Raw genomic sequence first — 20,890 nt, forward strand, 5'->3', positions numbered from 1 at the left:
TATATACATAAAATAATCTTACAAAAATGTTTACATCATGGCTGAATGTTTATGCAGTGTATACACCAACATTGCTGTGATAAGAACAGTAACATGGTACAGAACAGCCAGCTAAGTAATTAATGGTGCTGAGAACAATGGTGCCATTTATAAGACTAGGGCTAGGAACAGAATTCTCCTCTAGCAGTCACGCTCTGCAGTCTCAGGATGGACACTACCTGTATTTCAGGTAATACAGAGCAAGGCACTCAGGTAATTGCCGTCTTCCCCTGCTAAAGGTGATTTGGCATTCTTGTAGGAAAGCTTTTCAATACCACCGCTCTACATATGCTGGTGTCATAACAAAGCAATTTAGCTTGTCTTAGTGGAATGTAAGGCCTCTTCACCAGACACTAAATCCAGCACACAAGTTGCCTTACACGCTCAATCACCAATAAAACTTCACAGAAATATACCAAAAATCTCAAACATCAGTGGAAAGCCGTATTTGATCATTGAGGAGAGGCTGAAAAATTTCACGAGGTGCCCTACAGAAAATAATATCAAAATATCTGAATATCTGTTCAGCATTTGCAATGTTACAAATCTATCCCATCAGTGGTATCAACAGCTTTTCACAGGTAAATGTCAATTTTTTAGAAGGGATATCAGGTGGCAGTCACAATGGAGGTATGACCTAGTCGCAAAACCTTTTTTCTTGTATCAGATATGTGCACAGACCTGCATGATTGTATCACCCGAGAATACAGGTCTATGTACTGAGCAGACACACAAACCACCAAAGACTGGATGCAATCTTCCCCTGAGCACAGATGGCTCAATGCACCTTTACCATATATAGGTGAAAAGCAAACCTGTGGAAGAGATTTACCAAAACTGGTGCATGCAAAATCTGGTGCAACTCTAAATAGAAACCAATCAGCTTCTAGGTTTTTATGTCAAAGCTTAATTGAACAAGCTGAAGTTAGAAGCCCATTGGCTACCAAGCACAGCTGCACCAGATTTTGCACTCTTCCGATTTTAGTAAATTAACCCCAGTATGCCTTGGGAAATACTTCAGACATGCCCCACAATACTACTCTGTCCACTATCCCAGCAAATCAAAAACCCTGGAGAGGATTTCAATGAAAGCATTGCTTTATTAACCTCCCTGGCTGTATGATTATGTCAGATTTTTGAATCTAAATGTGGTACAATCTTTTACATGGAAATTTGGCGTTTTATATTATATTATAGGCCTGTAATTCTTAGGAATAACACACACGCTTAAATCTGTTCAAACACGAATCTAGTAGACATCCCGGGTATGATAATGTTCGAAACACAAAATCACAAATTAGAATATAATAAACAACTATAAATAATAACAAAGAATAATATTAATAAATTGTATTCAATAATGTAATCGAATCAAAAACTGAAATTTGGTCGTCACGGTCGTTACTTTCAGTGTTTGATGAGGATTAGAATGACTTGCAGAATTGAGCGATAGTGAATCGAGAAGAAAATTGACTATCGCTGTTTTCTAGCTGGTATAAAACTGCTTTTGATGTAAAGGGACACTTTTTAGATGCCCTGGACAATCTCAAGTTTCCAGGCAGAAAGAACAGTATATATAATATAAAACTGCAGGCAGGGCACTGGACAGACCACTAGGGACACAAGGGATGTGAAATGATTTGTTACAGTAATGTAATGGTGTGATGTTTTTCACTTTTTGAATTTGCCGCCGGGCTCTGCCCCCGTGCGTCGCAAACGCTCACATGGAACAGAGCCCAAAAAAATGATGAATGAGGTCGATGATCCAGCAGAGGACACAGCGGGGGGACATTGCAGGATCCTGGGAATAAGGCAAATAAGCTGTACATGGATCCTGCAATGCAATTCCGAGTGTGGCTCGGGGTTACCGCTTTTTGTAGTGAAAATTCACCCCGAGCCACACTCGGGAATACCACCAGGGAGGTTAATTATTGTCCAATCTGGACAAAGTTTGAGGGATCATGTAGCGTCTTTAGCTACCTTTATTTTATAGCATTGAAGACAAAACTTTAGTTAGATTAAGAAAAAAAGTGTCAAAACAAAAAAAAATACATTGTAGATTAGAGCTAATTATTTGGTTTCTGTAAAACAGGATACAAGGCCAGCGTATATAATCAGGAAGCCTGAAAAGTGGGAAAACTGATGAATGTTTGCATATATCTATGTTAATGCAGTCATTCAAGCTAAAACTGAGGTGACAGGTCACCCAAACATCTGTGCTAAGGTCTGCCCGGTGTCAGGCTATGAATGACATTACTCAACTAAAATTAGATCACATTTCTTGTAAAGAGATAAACAGTTTCTGGATCCAAGTCTTTGACATACCAATATAAAGGGCTCTTTTAGGATCGCTATAAAATCTCATTAAAATTAAAGCTCCGGGAAAAACTATTTTTTAACATATGCTATGTAAATATAATACTACATCTCCATGTTATATACAATAAAAATATATTTGTAAATATAAACCTACTTCTTATGATGCCTCCTCTGATATGCGACTTCCTACTTTTATTCCGCCTGCACAGTACAAACATCTGATCCAAAGACTTAAGCCCCATACACACTACCAGATTTTCTGATGACTTTTGTCTTCAGATTTACCAAAACCATGTAGTACAAGGGCTTACCTGATTGCAGACAAATTGAAACTCCTAAGGTTTGACCTCATATTATATGGTTTTGGTAAAGCTGAAGGAAAAAATCAGCAGAAAATCTGATGGTGCGTACGGGGCTTTAAGTTGGGTACACACGATCAGATTATCGGATGAATTTTCATCAGTTTTTTGTTGCATGCTAGTCTCATATCGAAAGTGAAGAGGTTACTCAACATACAAAAATTCTCGTACGACCAAATTCAATTTCAGAAGTGATGTAATGTGTTAAATTGTTTTGGTTTATTTAGTTTCTGAGCATGCATAGTCTTGCTCTCGATTTTTTTCAGATGAAAATGGTCACTCATTCTCTACCCGGTCCATTCCAAAATGTACTTTTTCCCCAAAATTAAGCCGCAGTCACACATGGGGCAGGCATTAGCTTATATTTACATACCAATTGTTTTTTTTTTTTAAATAACAAACATGTTATACTTACCTGCTCTGTGCAGTGGTTTTGCACACAGCAGCCCCGATCCTCCTCTTCTTGGGCCCCCTGCCGAAGCTCCTGGCCCCTCCCTTCTGCCAAGTGTTTATACTTAAGTTGAACTGATAAAGAATGTTTCGATTCTTGGCAGATTGCCCAGATTTTCTCTTCCTTTCTTTTGAGGGCTGTGGCTTCAGAAGAGCAGAGAATTCATTGCATAGAAAGAACTGTGAAACACTTTAGTCAATATTCACAATAATGATTCTTGACGATTAATTGTGCAGCTCTATGGGGTATGATTTGAGAAAAGGCAATAAACGAAAATGAAAAAAAAAAAAAAACACAGTACTCTATGTAGGATTTATGCAAAAACACACATCCCTTCTATCATGCCTCCAGCATAAGACTTCAGAACTGTCAGTCAACCTTGTTTGAGCTTCACCTAGTGGTCAAACATCACTGCTCCCACCTTCACTTACAGGACAGTTAGAGCAGATACAGTATTTGATCCTGTACCTCCCAGGATTCTTCACTCACAGGTGGAAGACGCTACAATCTTGAGCACATGTTGAGTCTGAAACAACAGGTTATTCCTGAATGGAAGAATCACCTGTGAGGACTGGACTTACTTGTACCCAACATCTGCTACACACTTTAGTAGTAAAATGCATTTTTGATTCAGGTTTCTTGTTGTATGTACCTTTCTATATTGCTGCCAGTTTCACCCACCCTGCTATTTCAATCAATTCAAATTAATATTTGTACATGGTCCGATATATTGGCAGTATAGGAGGATTTAGCTCCATGACAAGCTGCACAAAGGCCATTGGGTAACGTGTTGTAAGGACAAAACACCATCCATTTTTTTTTATGAAATGGATTTCTCCAACAATAAGATGAATGGCAACTCTAAGATATCAGGCATACCAAAGACAATTTAAAGGGCTTGTACACCTGAAACTGATGTAGCTTTGGGTAGATTTTGGGGGGTAAATAAGCTCATAATTACCTATGAGTCTTGGGAGCTCTATTGGTAGATATCTTTGTTTGAGATTCTGCATACCTTCTGTAACTATTATGAAGAATCCACCCTCCTTGCTAGTTTTATTTATTTTATTTATATCGTGGCGAATGCAGCAAAAGTATGCAAAAGTAGGGGACAACACCCAGGGGATCAGAAACAGAATTAAAAATGATGGCAGAAAGATCTCACTTGTTGGAGCAACCAAACCATATAAGAATCCAGAGGCTGAATCAGTCCACCGTGCTCCACCTACAACTTAAATATACTTTTGGTAGACAATCTTAAAAGACTCATCCACACCACAACACATTCAGCAATAAGTGCTATGGCAATGCACTGCACCCCAACACGTACGCTGTATATAAGTGGGCTATAGCACAATCACACTGCAGTATATCACATTGCTCGGTGTACTGTTTTTAATAACAAGCATCGTGGTATGTAAACACATGCATTACAGAGTAAGGCCCCTTTCACACGGGCTGTTCAATCAGGTCTGCCTGTCAGTTTTTCAGGCAGACCTGGTCAGACCCTGCATTGTCCTGTATAGAGCAGCAGTGTCCGCTGACTCCCACCGATATCCTGCCAGCCAAAAACAGATGGATGGTGGTCCTACTTTCCATCAGTCTAGTGCATTGCACCAGGTGGAAATGGACATTTGGTCCATTTCCATCCGATTGCCCCACAAGGAGAGCGGGACTGTGTTTGTGTCCGCTCTGCATAGCGGAGATGGACCCGTCATCCGCCTGCTCAGGGGGGGATCAGTGGAGAGATCCAGCACTGAGCAAGTGGCTTCGGCATAGCGGAGGCATCCATGTGAAAGAGGACTAAAAGTTGTGGTGTGAATAAACTCTTAATCCAAACTATGCAAGGTTTACATAAAAATCCTGAAGCCAACCAAACCATTACAAAGCTTATTTGTGAAATGCTTAGGGAATTATTTTTTATTTTATTTTTTTTTAAAGCAACATTTCCTCAAAGATTTTGTTTCCATGTAATTGAGCATCTTGGTCTCTCTAGAAGTGACTTATTATAAAATGTCACACAAATCCCAGCTAGTACATAACAGGCCTATACAGTCTGCTTAGCCAATTCAATTCCTTCTGAGTTTTAAAAACACAATAATGTTGACTTATCTCAAATAATATCAGAACTACAAATTGCACAAAGAAAGTCAGCCTGTGTTTAACATGTCAAGGAAGAGATAAGTGTGAGATATGTACAGACATCAAACCAGCTGCTCATTAGGTGTCCAGCCAGCCCTAGAGAATCATTTCATTAACCTGTTGGCCTCAGACCAATAGAGGAACATGAGGACAACTCATTTCCCAGGCATCCCTTTTCTGCTTCAGTGGCCACACATTCTCAGTGCTCTTCATCTGTAATATGCTGCAAACTATAACCCTGTATGAAGTTTCATCTATCTAAATTTCCACCAATTTAAACAGCAATACGAAAATCACACCTAAACAAAGAGTACTTATACAAGCCATACAATAAATGCAATATTAACCACTTTCAGACCGGACCATTTTGCTGGTCAAAGACCAGACCACTTTTTGCAATTCGGCACTGCATCGCTTTAACTGACAATTGCGCGGTCGTGCGACGTGGCTCCCAAACAAAATTGACGTCCTTTTTTTCCCACAAATAGAGCTTTCTTTTGGTGGTATTTGATCACCCCTGCGGTTTTTATTTTTTGCGCTATAAACAAAAATAGAGCTACAATTTTGAAAAAAACGCATTATTTTTTACTTTTTGTTATAATAAATATCCCCCAAAAATATATTAAAAAAAAATTTTTCCCTCAGTTTAGGCCGATACGTATTCTACATATTTTTGGTTAAAAAAAATCGCAATAAGCGATTATTGATTGGTTTGTGCAAAAGTTATAGCGTTTACAAAATAGGGATAGTTTTATAGCATTTTTATTAATAATTTTTTATTTTTATTTTTTTACTAGTAATGGCGGCGATCAGCGATTTTTATTGTGACTGCGACATTGTGGGGGACCCATAGGACATTTTTGACACATTTTTGGGACCATTGTCATTTATACAGTAATCATTGCTATATAAATGCAGTGATTCCTGTGTAAATGACACTGGCAGTGAAGGGGTTAACCAGTGGGTGGCAGTGTAGGGGTTAAGTGTTCCTAGGGGTGTGTTACTAACTGTGGGGGGGTTGGGCTTTCATTTAGTGAACACTGATCTCTGCTCCAATCACATGGAGCAGAGATCAGCGTCACTAGTTGCTAGGCAGAATGGAGAAATGCTGTTTACGCGGCATTTCCTCCATTCAGCCACCCCGTGAGACGATCGTGGGGATGCCTGCGGCGATCGAGTCTGCGGGTCCCGCGACCGGACTCACGGGGGTCCCGACCAGCGCGGGAGCACGCCACCGGCGGCGCGCTCCCGATGGCAGGGCGGCATTGAAGATTGGACGTACATGTACGCCAATATGCCTGCCCGTGCCATTCTGTCAACGTACATAGTCGTGCGCTGGTCGGGAAGTGGTTAAGCAGCAGATTACAATGATTGCTACAGGTTTGTCAATACATGTCATTATCAATTTAAATTAAATGATTTGTCCCATAGCACAAAGGTAATTTGATAATCCTTTAAACTGTAAAACACACATCAGGAATCCACAAGGATGTAAAACAAAATGGATATTAAAAATATATACATATGCCAAGGTGATTTTCAGCTAGAAAACACAAATGCAGTCATGTTTAAAGTAAACCACATACAAAGTGACAGAAGCCCCCAGGGCTGGACTGGGACAAAAATGTGACCCTGGACTTCATCCAGACCAGCCCACTTTAATTTTGCAAGCAAGCACAAAAACAGTATATAAAACTATACGTAATTGTGCAAAAAAACATAAGTAGCATAACATAAGGAGTCCTCACTAACCTCTTTTATTATTTCACTTATTCTCCTCTGTATTTTTCTCCTCTTTCTCACATCACTGCGTGAAGTTGAGGGCAAGCCACACAGCCATTACTTTGTAGCTGAAACCGGCCCACTGAGCCATCGGCCCACCGGGAAACTCCCTGTAGTCCCAATGGCCAGTACATGCCTGGAAGCCCCCAGATTGATGTCATGCAAGCATGGTGAGTGTATGAATGGTGTTCAAGATGTATTCTACTGTATTCAGTATCCAAGGCCTGCAGCTACTTTATCCTAAAACTAACTGCAAATTAAATTGGACATAATGTATATATGCGGGTATAAACTGACATTTTCAGCAAATTTTTTATGCTGATAAAAGCCCCCCTCGGCTTATACTCGAGTGAGGGTCTCCCGCTGTGTCATGCAGTCTTCACTGTTCGGCGGCCGTCCACTGTAACAAAGCCCCGCCTCTTTCTAGTCCGTGATAGACTGAACACTGATACAATTGCTGGGAAACTGAATCAGCGTTCTGTCTGCCATGGATGAGGAGGCGGTGGGGCTTTGTTATAGTGGACGGCCACCAAACTAAGGCTGCAGTTGCATGACATAGCGGGAGACACCCACTGTTTGTAATTAAAGGTACAGGTGGGCACAGTGAGGCTGTAAATGGGCACAGTGATGCTGCAAATGAACACAGATGATACAGGTGGGCACAGTGAGGCTGCACATGGGCATTGTTTACCAGTAGCTGCTGCATTTCCCACCCTAAGCTTATACTCAAGTGAATACGTTTTCCCTGTTTTTTGTGGTAAAATTAGGTGCCTTGGCTTATACACGAGTATATACGGTAATTTATGGATCTAACTCATGTTGAATAAGCACAAGGTGAGAAGTAATCAGTCTTCAAGCTGAAAGATGATACTGTGCTATATACATTAACCCAAAAGAACATCATTGGTATCTGATCTTCCTGAAGGCATAATCAGCAAAAACAGAACACCATAATAAGATAATAGGACCAGCCTTCCCCCATGCAAGGCACATTTTGCTATAAAATACAATACCCACACCAATTTGTCAAACTGAAATGAGTAAAGTGACTTAACAGAGAGGTATTTAATATGACTGATGTGCGTGTCAATAAAAAAAAAGTACGTAACAGGCGGCCGTCTTTGAATTACCTTCTTGCTCTGCCTGATGAGCTCAGGTGATTGGCAGAAACTCACACTGAGTCAATGGGAGTTGCAGCATTGAGTCGCTTCTATGTGTATTGAATTACCCCCTTGGAGCAGTCATTAACTAAACTATGTTCCAGCTTGCTGAGAAGCCAAAAGGTCCAGGAATTACAAGAAAGAACCCCAAACTTCAGTGTGTCGATACTGATCATTTTCATTGGAAACGTTCCAAATTTTGAGACATGCATTAACAAAAATACATATACCTGACACAACAAAATGTAATCCAACAGATATGGACAAGTTTCTTCAACCCTACCTGGGACAAAGTATATTCTGTTGCGTATTCAACGCTGATTGGATCATGCCAAATATGTTATGTATTACCTGCGAGAGTTCTTAACCGGTCATTTTGTGCTGATATTCCACTTTTTTTTGATTTTTTGAGCAGGAGTATAAAAAAAAATTCTAAAATTTTATATTTCAGTAAATATAATTGATGCCTAGTAGAGATCTAATAGATAAGCATTACACAAAACAGCGAAAAACACAAATGCATTTCTGTCCATCCAGTTCTGAGGTTCACACAGCTCTGTTACACCACACAGGCTTGGCTAGCAAGGGGAATACCTGATTTTTCTCTACTGCAATTTCACTTTCAGGTTCCCACCTTGTGAGTGTACAGTGGAAGGAGAAACTGCACAAAGAGGAGCTCATCTCTCTGCTCTCCCCTCCTTTCAGTATGGCGCCTTACACTGCAGTGTATCTGACTGGCTCCTTGTGCTGCTTCTCTTCTCTGAGCTCTGCTGTGCAGACAGTGCTAGGGTCTGATACGAAGGTAAATTCAGGTAAATGTACTACTTGCATTTAAAACAATACATTTAATAATTTATTTAAATAAGAGGTGCTCTAAAGTGGTTATAAACCCTTCCATAACAACGTAATGGGCCTCATGTTGTTACACATAGATTAACCACTTTCAGACAGCACCATTTTGCTGGCTTAAGACCAGACCACTTTTTGCGATTCGGCACTGCGTCGCTTTAACTGACAATTGCGCGATCGTGCGATGTGGCTCCCAAACAAAAGTGATGTTCTTTTTTTTCCCACAAATAGAGATTTCTTTTGGTGGCATTTGATCACCCTTGTGGTTTTTATTTTTTGCACTATAAACAAAAATAGAGTGACAATTTTGAAAAAAAAAATGCATTATTTTTTACTTTTTGTTATAACAAATATCCCCCAAAAATATAGAAAATTTTTTTTTTCTCCCTCAGTTCTTCTACATATTTTTGGTAAAAAAATAAAATCGCAATGAGCGATTGATTGGTTTGCGCAAAAGTTATAGCATTTACAAAATAGGGGATAGTTTTATGACATTTTTATTAATAATTTTTTTTTTTTTTTTTTACTAGTGATGGCGGCGATTAGCGATTTTTATTGTGACTGCGACATTATGGCAGACACATCGGACATTTTTGGGACCAGTCATTTATACAGCAATCAGTGCTATACAAATGCAGCGATTCCTGTGTAAATGACACTGGCAGTGAAGGGGTTAACCAGGGGGTGGCAGTGTAGGGGTTAAGTGTTCCTAGGGGGTGTGATACTAACTGTGGGGGGCTGAGCTTTGTGTTAGTGAACACTGATCTCTGCTCCAATGACATGGAGCAGAGATCAGCATCACTTGTTGCTAGGCAGAACGGGGAGATGTTGTTTACAACGGCATCTCCCCGTGAGACGATTGCGGGTATCCCGTGGCGATCGAGTCCGCGGGACCCGCAACTGGAATCACAGGGGTGCAGACTAGCACACGAGTGCCCCGGCGGCGGCGCGCACGCGATGGCAGGGCGGCATATAAAAATGGACGTACCTGTACGCCAATATGCCTGCCCATGCCATTCTGAACAACGTAAATCGGCGTGCGCCAGTCGGGAACTGGTCAAACAAATCCTCTAACATAAGTCGTACCTGTTTATCTGCAGTCTTCTCTACATCCATTCAAAGTACTGAATTTACAAAGCTTGCCTAAGAGTTCAGAAAAAAGGGGACGGAGAGCTGAAACTATACTCTGCAGAGCTCAGGGAGGAGAGTTATGAGAGCTGATTGGAGGGGAGGGACACTCCCCCCTCCTCTTTCACACAGCTCACAGGAACAGAGCCAAGTCTGCCAATCTGCTGGATGTCCCTCCTCTGTCACCATTTTTCTCTTAGTGTCAGGAAAACTTGTCATAAATGATTCATGCTGATAGAAGAGGAATGAAGCAGCAGCCAAAAATTAGTGCTCGAGACAAGTAAAAACTAACTATAGAGGGATGTGCTTTCTTCATATGTCATGGTTTACAACCAAAAAAAAAAAAAAAAGGTGAAAATCACATAGTATACCAGGACAGGTAAATTAAAATAGGTTATTTTTTAATTATTATTGATTCTGGTTTAACGATGGCACAGCGGAATGGAACACACAAGCGCTAAACTATATTAATAATCTGTAATTTAACACCGCCCTCAACTACAGCACAACTGAATGAATGTGCTCAGAATCAGGGAAATGTCTGTATGTGGTCCTTACATTCGGGCTACCAAAAGCATAAATGCGTATTTACATTCCTTGCAGTGTGGGGATTAAGAGATGATGAATACTGTCATTTGCAGTGCCACATACCTGCTAATCTTTAAGAAAAAAATGATACTTTTGCACGCCACAAAATGTTCCATGGGTAATTAACTTACACCAAGTAAAGCCCGGGCAAGTGTTTGCTTGTTGCATTGTATTTAATTGAGATTTCTTGTAGGGCTCAGAATATAGCAGCGTTTCACTGTGATTCCGTCTTGTCTTGACAACATAAAAGTTTAACTCCAAGACAGACAGTAAAAATATAATTACTTTTACTCTAGGAGTCACTTTTCAGAAGCTGAACATTTAACCAGATAGACCACAATCATTTATTTTATATCCTGAATCTTATTGCAGGGGCGTGAATAAAACGGTTTTCTATCAGATGTTAAAGTGCATGTGAAGCTCATTTTATTTATAGGTTTTAAAGTGTCAAAAGTTAAAACTTGTGTTTTTTTTTTGGCAGTGTGTGTCCTGTTAGGCTGGATTCACACCTATGCAGTCTTAGTGCAAATAGCACTACAGTCCATTTAACATGGTTTCCTATGGAACACGTTCTGTAGTGCAAATCTGCAAAAGGCACTAAAAATGCATAGGTGTGAATCAGGCCTTAGGAACTAGAGATGCACCAGGATGCGAGAGAGAATCCCTCCACAGTGAGGGGAATTCCCCTATTGGACATTGGTCATCAAATCCGTGTCCCCATTGGCAGATTTACCCTAAAAATTTGTTCCAGTGACAACTCTAAAAATAAAGGCTTTTCCCTCACTTTTTTCTCCGTGGCAATAGTCAAAATGGGCAATCATAGGAGTGATTTTCTCCAGTAAGGACACATAAATCAAAACCTTAAGAGGGATTCTATCCCCTCCATAGACTATTTAAAACATACTACGTTTTTTCTATACACCATTTAAATACCACCTGATGTTTCATACATATGCAACAGTTCTGCCGATCCCTTCTGACCTTGCTTATTGGGGTGTCCTGTCTGGTACAGCAACACCACAACTTCACTTCTCATCTGGGAGTAAAGGTATGACTTGCCCCAGGAGGTATAAATGACAGTTCATAAATGGCAACTGCCATTATCAGCTCTCTCCCTGTCTCCTATCTCTTCACCTTCCAAGCCTATCCCAGCAAAATATTCTATTCTTATCCCCCCTCCCCCAGCAACAATCAGTTGCTTCCATGCTTCCCCCCACCCTTTTCCATGAACTAATTTCCCCTCTATCGCCAACACTTCCAGACACTATCATCTTTCCCTTTGCCCCCCAACCAGCATTGATGGTCTACTATTCTGCTTAGCCCTGTACATGATTAGCTCCCCCTCCCCTCAAACCACAATCGTCTTCCCCTCTGCCCACCAACCATGCTCACCACCAATCTTCCTATTCTCCCAATACTCTATTTGTTACCTCTATCCTTGATCTGCATTAAACCTTTTCTCTCTCTCTCTCTCTCTCTCTCTCTCTCTCTCTCTGGAGCTTGCCCATAAGATCCCACCCACCTCCTCTTACCCCGTCCATGATCATTTGCTCCCTGCCTTCTCGTTCTCACTTTCCCCCGCAACTTGATCAGCTCTGCCTACTCTTTTTCCTCCATCTGACTGGCCTATCTACTCTGCCTTTGACAGTGTTCCATGGTCAGCTGTTTGTCCTTTCTCCCCTTCGTGTTCTGCCATAATAAGCTTCCAGCTTTGTCACCTCTGTGCTCCCTGGTCTACAACCAGCTGCCACTTTGCTTTCTCTATGTAGTGTTCATGTTCAGCCACCATTCTATCTTCCATTTCTTCCCTCATACATCTTACATTTTATTGCTTTGATTGCTTACAAGTTAAAATCAGTATTTGTTGCTAAAAAAAATACTCAGAACCCCCAAACATTATTATATATATATATATATATATATATATATATATATATAATTTTTTTTTTAGCAGAGAGCCTAGAGAATAAATGTATAAATTTGCAATATTTTAGGATCTTTCAAATGCATTCTTTTTTTTGGGGGGGAGACACTAATGAATAATCAAAAATAAAAAAACCTAAACAGTAATGTTAGCCCAATTTGTTTGCATAATGTGAAAGATGATGTCACGCCGAATAAATGGATGCCGAATATGTCATGCTTTGACTTTGCTCACACTTGTGGAATGGGGACAAACTAAGGTACCAAAAAATCTCCATTAGAGATACAGTTTGCTAGAATTATTGCTCTCACTCTGACTATCGTGGCAATACCTCACATGTGTGATTTGAACACAGTCTACATTTGTGGGTAAGACTTGCGTATGCATTTTTGTTGTTAAGCTTTCAAAAAACATTTTTTATTTCTTATTTTTTTTCTTTTCCCTTGCTCACTTTAATTGCTGTCACAAGGAATGTAAACATCCCTTGTGACAACAGTAGGTGCTAGTACTCTTTATGGAGGGATCTGGGGTCCAAAAGACCCAAAATTCCTACTTTGCACTTAAAAGTATTCAAAATGTGCGATTCGTAATACTTTTTTTTAGATTGTGACACTGCTTCCGGGATTTTATATAAGAGACCCGATCAGAGCCGAACCCAGCTTTGTTCAGGTCTTAGCCTAGCCGGCAGACGCGTTGGCTGGTGGCTCTGGAAGAGAGGCACGGGGGCGAGGGCCTCAAGCCATGAATGCAAATTTGCATACAGTCAGCATGAAGGGGTTAAGCATCCACCTGTAAGGCCCCTTTCACACTGAGGCGCTTTGCAGGCACTAAAAATAGCACCTGCAAAGCGCCCTGAAAGAGCCGCTTAGTGCACTCCAACGTGTAAGCCCTGAACATTCACACTGGAGCGGTGTGCTTGCAGGACGTTCAAAAAAGTCCTAAAAGCCGCATCTTTGGAGCGCTGTAGGAGCAGTGTATTTACCACTCCTAAAGTGCCCCTTCCCATTGAAAACAATGGGGCAGCGCGCCCAACGATTTTAACCATTTTTCAGCCGCTAGTGGGGGTTAAAACTGCCCTGCTACCGGCTGATCAGCACCGCTAAAACTATGGTAAAGCACTGCTAAATATAGCGCTGCTTTACCGCCAGTGCGCTCAGCGCCCCAGTGTGAAAGTAACCTAAATCTAACAGGTGGATGTGATAAGACTGCTTATGTGAAAGGACCCCAATTTAATCCCTTCATGAATGTGTGTTACGTTAGCTAGTTTAAAAATTTTAAAAGGTGTTCTTCAGAGGGCTTATGATGATTATAATAAAAATTTTAATCTGAAAAAGATTATACAGAGGGCTTTCTGATAACAGTATATTTGTATTAGAAAGCCCATTCAAAATGTAAAGGAATTCAGTTGAACACCCATAGTAATACATTTAAAGAAGGAGACTTAACTATATAAAGCAATAGCCATAAATTATGAAACTAATCTACAAACTCCACACTAAAAAAAAAAAGTTGGGACGCTGTGCAAACTCTACATAAAAACAGAATGCAATGATTTGCCAATCTTATAAACCCACATTTTATTCACATTAACCACTTCAATACGGGGCACTTATACACCTTCCTGCCCAGACCAATTCTGAGCTTTCAGCGCTGTCGAAATTTGAATGACAATTGCGCGGTCATGCTACATTGTACCCAAACTAAATTTTTATCATTTTTTCCCCACAAATAGAGCTTTATTTTGGTGGTATTTGATCGTCTCTGGGATTTTTATTTTCTGCTAAACAAATAAAGACCGAAAATCTTGAAAAAAAACAACATTTTTTTTGTTTCAGTTACAAAACTTTGTAAATAAGTAAGTTTTCTCCTTTACTGATGGGCACTGACGGGGCTGCAGTGACGGGCACTGATAAGGCAGCACCAATGAAGTGGCACTGATAGGCGGCACTGATATGCGACACAGATAGACACTGATAGGTGGCACGGATTGTCATGGATAGGTGGCACGGATTGTCATGGATCGGTGGCACGGATTGTCATGGATCGGTGGCACGGATTGTCATGGATCGGTGGCACGGATTGTCATGGATAGGTGGCACGGATTGTCATGGATAGGTGGCACGGATGGGCATGGATAGGCGGCACGGATGGGCAGCATGGATGGGCATGGATAGGCAGCACGGATGGGCACTGAGAGGCGGCATTGTAATTTAAAGTATTGTAGGGATGGATGCCAATCAGTGCCAAACAATAATGCATGCCAATCAGTGATGCCCATTGTGGGCACTAATTGGCATCCATTATGGGCACTGGCTGGCATCCCTGGTGGTCTAGGGGGGCATACCTGGTTCTGGGCATCCCCTGGTGGTCTGGTGGCGTCCCTGGTGGTCCAGTGTGGGCATCCTCGGGGGGGCTGTGCTGATAATCGATCAGTACAGACCCCCCCCTGTCAGAGGAGCAGCCGATCGGCTCTCCTCTACTCGTGTCTGACAGACGCGAGTGAGGAAAAGCCGATCACCAGCTCTTCCTATTTACACTGTGATCAGCCGTGATTGGACACAGCTGATCACGTGGTAAAGAGTCTCCGTCGGAGTCTCTTTACCGAGATCGTAGTTGCGAGGTGTCAGACTGACACCCCGCAACATGGATCGCCGCGATGCGCGCCCCCGGGGGCAGTGGCTTAATATCCTGATCACGTCATATGATGTCCGGTCAGGATATTAAAACCACTATGCCACTGTACTTTTGTTAAAGGGCAGGTGGCAAGTGGTTAAAAAACATCAAATGTTTAAACTGAGAAAATGTACCATTTTAAGAAAAATATAAGGCAAATTTAAAATGGTGTGAACAAGATTTTGAAAGTCACATTCACTGCTTTATGAATTAAGAAGGAGCCTGCATATTTATACAACAAATACGTCTGCCTTCATGTACCTATACTGTACAATAAATAAGGTATTTAACAACTCTTAAATGTTGTAAAAAAAAAAAAAAAACTAAATAAAAAAAAACACAACCTTGGCATTCCCTGTAAAAAAATAAAAAATAATTATAATATATATATATATATATATATATATATATATATATATATATATATATATATATATATATATATATTGAATGATACACTATTATTTAGTAAATATAGTGACATAGAAATTAAAAGGTATTGTATTATCCACTGCTATAGGTGTGTAAGTTTACAAAAAATAACAATTAACTCACAAACGAGATAGAAAATTGCCTTGACAGTTTAAATTCAATTGGTGGCTGTGGGAAAAAGTCTCCATTTCACAGTACACCCTGTGTAAAACCTCAATTTTTATATAGATTAGGAGGTTAGGGAAGGTGAGGCTTAGTAAAAGTGTTGTTGTACTTTAAGTGTTACTACACACATCTAAGTTGTCTTTTGGGTGTTGTCCTCGAACAGCCATTTTTGGTTTATTATGATTAGATAGTTTATCTTGTTCATTGTTTGGATGTTTTTAATTATTACTAATAAAGATATTACTGTAGACAATAGCCTAATTGTCTGTACTGGAATATAATGTCATTGGAAGTATTGATGGGCAAGCACCGGCGTTTATCTCTGGGCAGGTTTGCAAAATTACTGTCTACTGTAGTCTTTCCTCATTTCAGGCACACATGGTTGACCTATGGCTGCCATTTATAGGTATATTTTAAGTATCACTGTAACTTAAGAGTTTTTCTTTTTTTTTAGCTATACGCATGAAAGTGATTGGATTACAATAAATTTAGTGAAAGGTGTCAAAACACAGTGCATGGCAAGTTGTTGTGTATGGGGCCGAGTAACAGGGTGCGCATGCTGACCTGTGTCCACAGCAAAAAGTGCCTACAATAGGCACACAAGCATCAGAACTGGACCACAGAGCCTGGTCTGATCAATTCAAGAATGGTTTGAGGAACACAATAAGTTTGAGGTGTTTACTTGGCCTCCAAATTCTCCAGATCTCAATCCATTTGAGTATCTGTGGGATGTGCTGAAAAAAACAAGTCTGATCCACTTTTCAACTTAAAGCATTTAAAGGATCTGCTACTGGCGGCTTTGTGCTAGATACCACAGAACACCTTCAGAGACGTAGTTGAGGTCGAGGCCAATGCCCCAAAGGGTTATGGCGAGTGGTCATAATGGTATGGCTTATCGGTGTTAGTGTGCTGCTCCAGTCCATAAAGTTACCTCACACAAGAAACAGTGGTGAGTACTGGCCTACAGCTGACAAGTGGAGGTCTTCCTTTGTCTCTGAGTTATCTGCCCGTCTGCATGCTTGTTGGGCCTGACATAAGATCTTGCAAACAGACCTACTTTTATGAACAGTGAGCAAATCTACAGAGCTGTAAAGTGCAATAAAGAGTAAACGTGTTTTTATATGTATGAACTTTGTTATACTCTTACTTCAAAAGAACACCTCTAACATTAGATTTGCCTTCCCAGTTTGCAACAGTGAAAAATTAATACCTTTGATGTGTTTCTACAGAGAAAAAAAAAAAAAAAAAAAAAAAAAAAAAAGCTTATATCCCCTGTGCTATTTGCATTTATATAGATGGAATGAGCTAATGCACCATCATTAATGATCTCAGGAAGTTACCCCAAGAAAGCCTGCACAGGTCCCCTTTGTAGTGCATATTTCTGATGCACACAATAGCTCAGTGGGCACTGGAGTAGTAAAGTGAATTAAACATGTGCTGACTCTTTGGATTCAGGTCAATGAATTGCTTGCAACTGGTCCCTTTATTGTCCACTTTGTCATATATCTGATTTTTGCACAAACTACTAATTTATTAAATGGCAAAACACAGATAACTTGCCATACAAGTCCTTAGATCACAGTTAGTCTTTGATATAAACTAGAAGTTTAAAATCAAAGAAAATGTCATTGAAATTTCCCTTATGAAAGAAAGTTTGTGGAGCAGAACCCCCTGAACACCAATCAGTGACCTCAATGAGACACCTACTGTGTCTAAAAGGATTCTGTCCTTTGAAAAAAGCCTTGTGCTGTAACTTATCTGCTATTGCTAAAGGATTATCATAACAAAAGGTCAATAAAATGCATTTCAAATGTACTAAAAACTTAATAGAAGTGGAGTAGAATAGAAAATTTGCATCAAATGTATTAAAAGTAGTGATGCAAACATTGAATATTTCATTAAAAAACATTTTAACAAGAATTTTATATGGTGCAAAGTATGATACAGTGGAGCAGTTTATTCACAAACAGAATTTCTTCGCATTCCTGGAAACATATTATATCTAGCAAGTACCGTTATATAGTCAGCATTACATACATTCACAGGACATTTCAAAGATATAGTAAATAGCTACACACAGCAAAATAAAGGATTAAAGTATTTTGCCATAAGCTCCTCCAATCAGAATGAACTGTTTAAGGAAATCCTATCTGCATTTGTGGAAAAGAGATTTTGGAGGAGATAGCTGCACATTACTAAGCTCAGATGACAAATCACTATGGTCTTATTGCAGGTGTAGATGAAGAGGCTAGAAGACCCAGGGGTCCCTTCTCTAATAAGCTTTCATGGGTCATGGTTGCATTTGGACCTTCAATAGTTAATAGTCATATGCAGAAGCTCCCATTTAAAAAAAAAATGTTTATAAAGTGTAAGCATAAAAAATAAAATTAATCTATTGGACAAAATTTGGTAAGATGTGTACACACTTTGTACAACATGAATCCATAACAATCATTAAAAAGCAAAAAAAGCACAAAACCTCAAATTGAGATTTAAAGCGGTTCTTCACCCTAAGGGCCGGATCACACAGGGGGCGATGCGAGGCGACACCGACTTGCCTCGCCGCGACCTGCCGCGACCTCAGCGGCGACTTGCAAATGACTTCTGTATAGAAGTCAATGCAAGTCGCCCCGAGGTCGCCCAAAAGTAGTACAGGAACCTTTTTTCTGAGTCGGAGCGACTCGAGTCGCTCCTCTCAGAACGGTTCCATTGTACAGAACGGGGGCGACTTGTCAGGTCGCGGCAAGTCGTGTCGCCTTGCATCGCCCCCTGTGTGAACCGGCCCTTAAGGGGAAGTTCCGCTAATCTGATCCCTCCCCCCCTCCGGTTCCACAATCGGCACCTTTCAGGGGGGGGGGGGGTGCAGTTACCTGGATAATCCAGGTATCTGTAACCCACTTCCGGGCAGACCGCCGCAGACACCCCCCGTTGTGTTCTGGGAAACACACAGTTCCCAGGACACAGCGGGGGACCAGAAGAGACGCACATCGCGACTCACACATGCGCAGTAGGGAACCGGGCAGTGAAGCCGCAATGTTTCACTTCCCGATTCCCTGACAGAGGATGGCGGCGGGGACAGCAGCGAGACGAGCGATCGATCATCATCTGCCGCCGACATCGCTGGACCCTGGGACAGGTAAGTGTGATTTTATTAAAAGTCAGCAGCTGCAATATTAGTAGCTGCTGGCTTTTAATATTTTTTTTTTAGGTGCAGAACCACTTTAACACCCAAACAATGTATGTAACGTGTGTTTTGGGTATAAACCTTTTAACAAATGACCTGTACACTCATCCTTAAAATAAAGGAATATGTAAAAGGCCCTTTGATATACTTTCAGATCACATCATAAATATTATAGTCCCCTAAAGAAGGCTTTTCCCTGAGCAGACAGAAATGTCACAGCCCCAGAGCCCACCAGTGAAAGTCACTTTTGCTCCAACTAATTAGAAATATTCAGCATAATTAGGTAAAGCTCATTTTCAAAGGGCACAGTAGACTAGCTCAAAGTCACAGTACAAAGACCTGTAACTAGGGGATGAACTCAACTCACTAGGGACTGCTGCCCACTGACCTGAGAATGAAAACAAAAAAAAAAAGGTCAATTAAACACCAGCGACTGAACATTCTCGAAGCATTAGCGGCCCCTTTCCATATGTACAGGAGTAACTTTATACACAGCAAATGTCTAGTTAATACAGCGGTGAAACGTGAGCAGCCTATTTATGTGCCCCGGCACACCTTTTGTTCACCTTTCCCGTATCATCCCAGTCCTAACTTTCAGCTCATTGTTTAGTTTGAAATCAAATGCACAGCCACCATCGACCTCACTCGGTACGTGTCAAAAAGACATATTTTCTAGACATTTCTTGTTGCCTATAGGTGAGAGAAAGATTTGAGTTCCCTCCCCAATCATTTTAAAAGGAGCGTTTACATGTAAAAATCTTTGACATCACAGATCTGTTACAGATGAGTTTACCGGCCAGTGAAACATTCCCTCCCAGGGCTAGCTCAGACAATAAACAATGCGTAGCCTATAATCCAAGTACACCTCATTTATACATTATTTCCAGGATACTAGAATTTCAAATAAAATAGCCACAGTACGAAAATCGAAAAGAACTGGATAGAGCCTACATAAGAAGTGTGTATTTTAGAACGATACTTCAAAGACATTTCAGATACTGCAGAAAATGTTGAATAGCAAAGACTGAGGATTATTTATAAAACTCAAACTAATGAACATGACTGTCATTTTTTCACTTCCTTTTCTGCCCTGAAAAATGACAGCTGCAATCTGATTTGTTCTATGAGGGACTTTTCTTTGCTCAACCTTAAATAAAAAATCCCTACAAAAAAAAAAATCTGTATCACTGAGCTAGAACAATTGTTGAAGCCATTTGGATGTCAAACTCAAACAATTGCCATTAAAACAGTGAATGCATTAATATAAATCTGTGAAGATTAGGTAAACTGAAAACAAGGCCGACTGTCCAACGATGAAAGGCACTTAAACTCAGGCAAATGTATTCTTCAAATAGTAGAAGGCAGAGTCAGTAATGGTATTATGACTTACTTAAGCTGGCCATAGACAGATTGAAATCAGCGGGAACTGGTTGAACATCAAGCCATATATGGGCAGGCTGGATATCCTGAAGTCAATCTAACAATCGACTTCAATACAACCAGCCTGTCAGTTATAGCCGGCAGTAGCATTCATTGTATTCTGATGGTGGGGAAACCTCCTGCTGTCAGAATACAATAGCACAACGGCAGGGATTCCCCCAATAAAATATTTCAATGCAAGAACATTGCTTAATGTATGATGTATGGCCTGCCTAAGGCTGGCCATAGGTGGATCTTTTTTTTTTTTTTTTTTTT

General features: G+C 40.5%; 1 protein-coding gene across 5 annotated transcripts in view; it reads right to left on the reverse strand.

Annotated features, from left to right (window-relative positions):
- The window catches only part of CELSR1 (cadherin EGF LAG seven-pass G-type receptor 1), a 237,398-nt gene that overhangs the window by 87,879 nt on the left and 128,629 nt on the right, over positions 1 to 20,890 (reverse strand). The gene's annotated exons all lie outside the window — the stretch shown is intronic.

This window comes from Lithobates pipiens, unplaced genomic scaffold (assembly GCF_037356315.1).
Source record: "Lithobates pipiens isolate NorthernLeopardFrog02 unplaced genomic scaffold, aLitPip1_a1.2 Scaffold_8, whole genome shotgun sequence".
NCBI classification, from domain to species: Eukaryota; Metazoa; Chordata; class Amphibia; order Anura; family Ranidae; genus Lithobates; species Lithobates pipiens.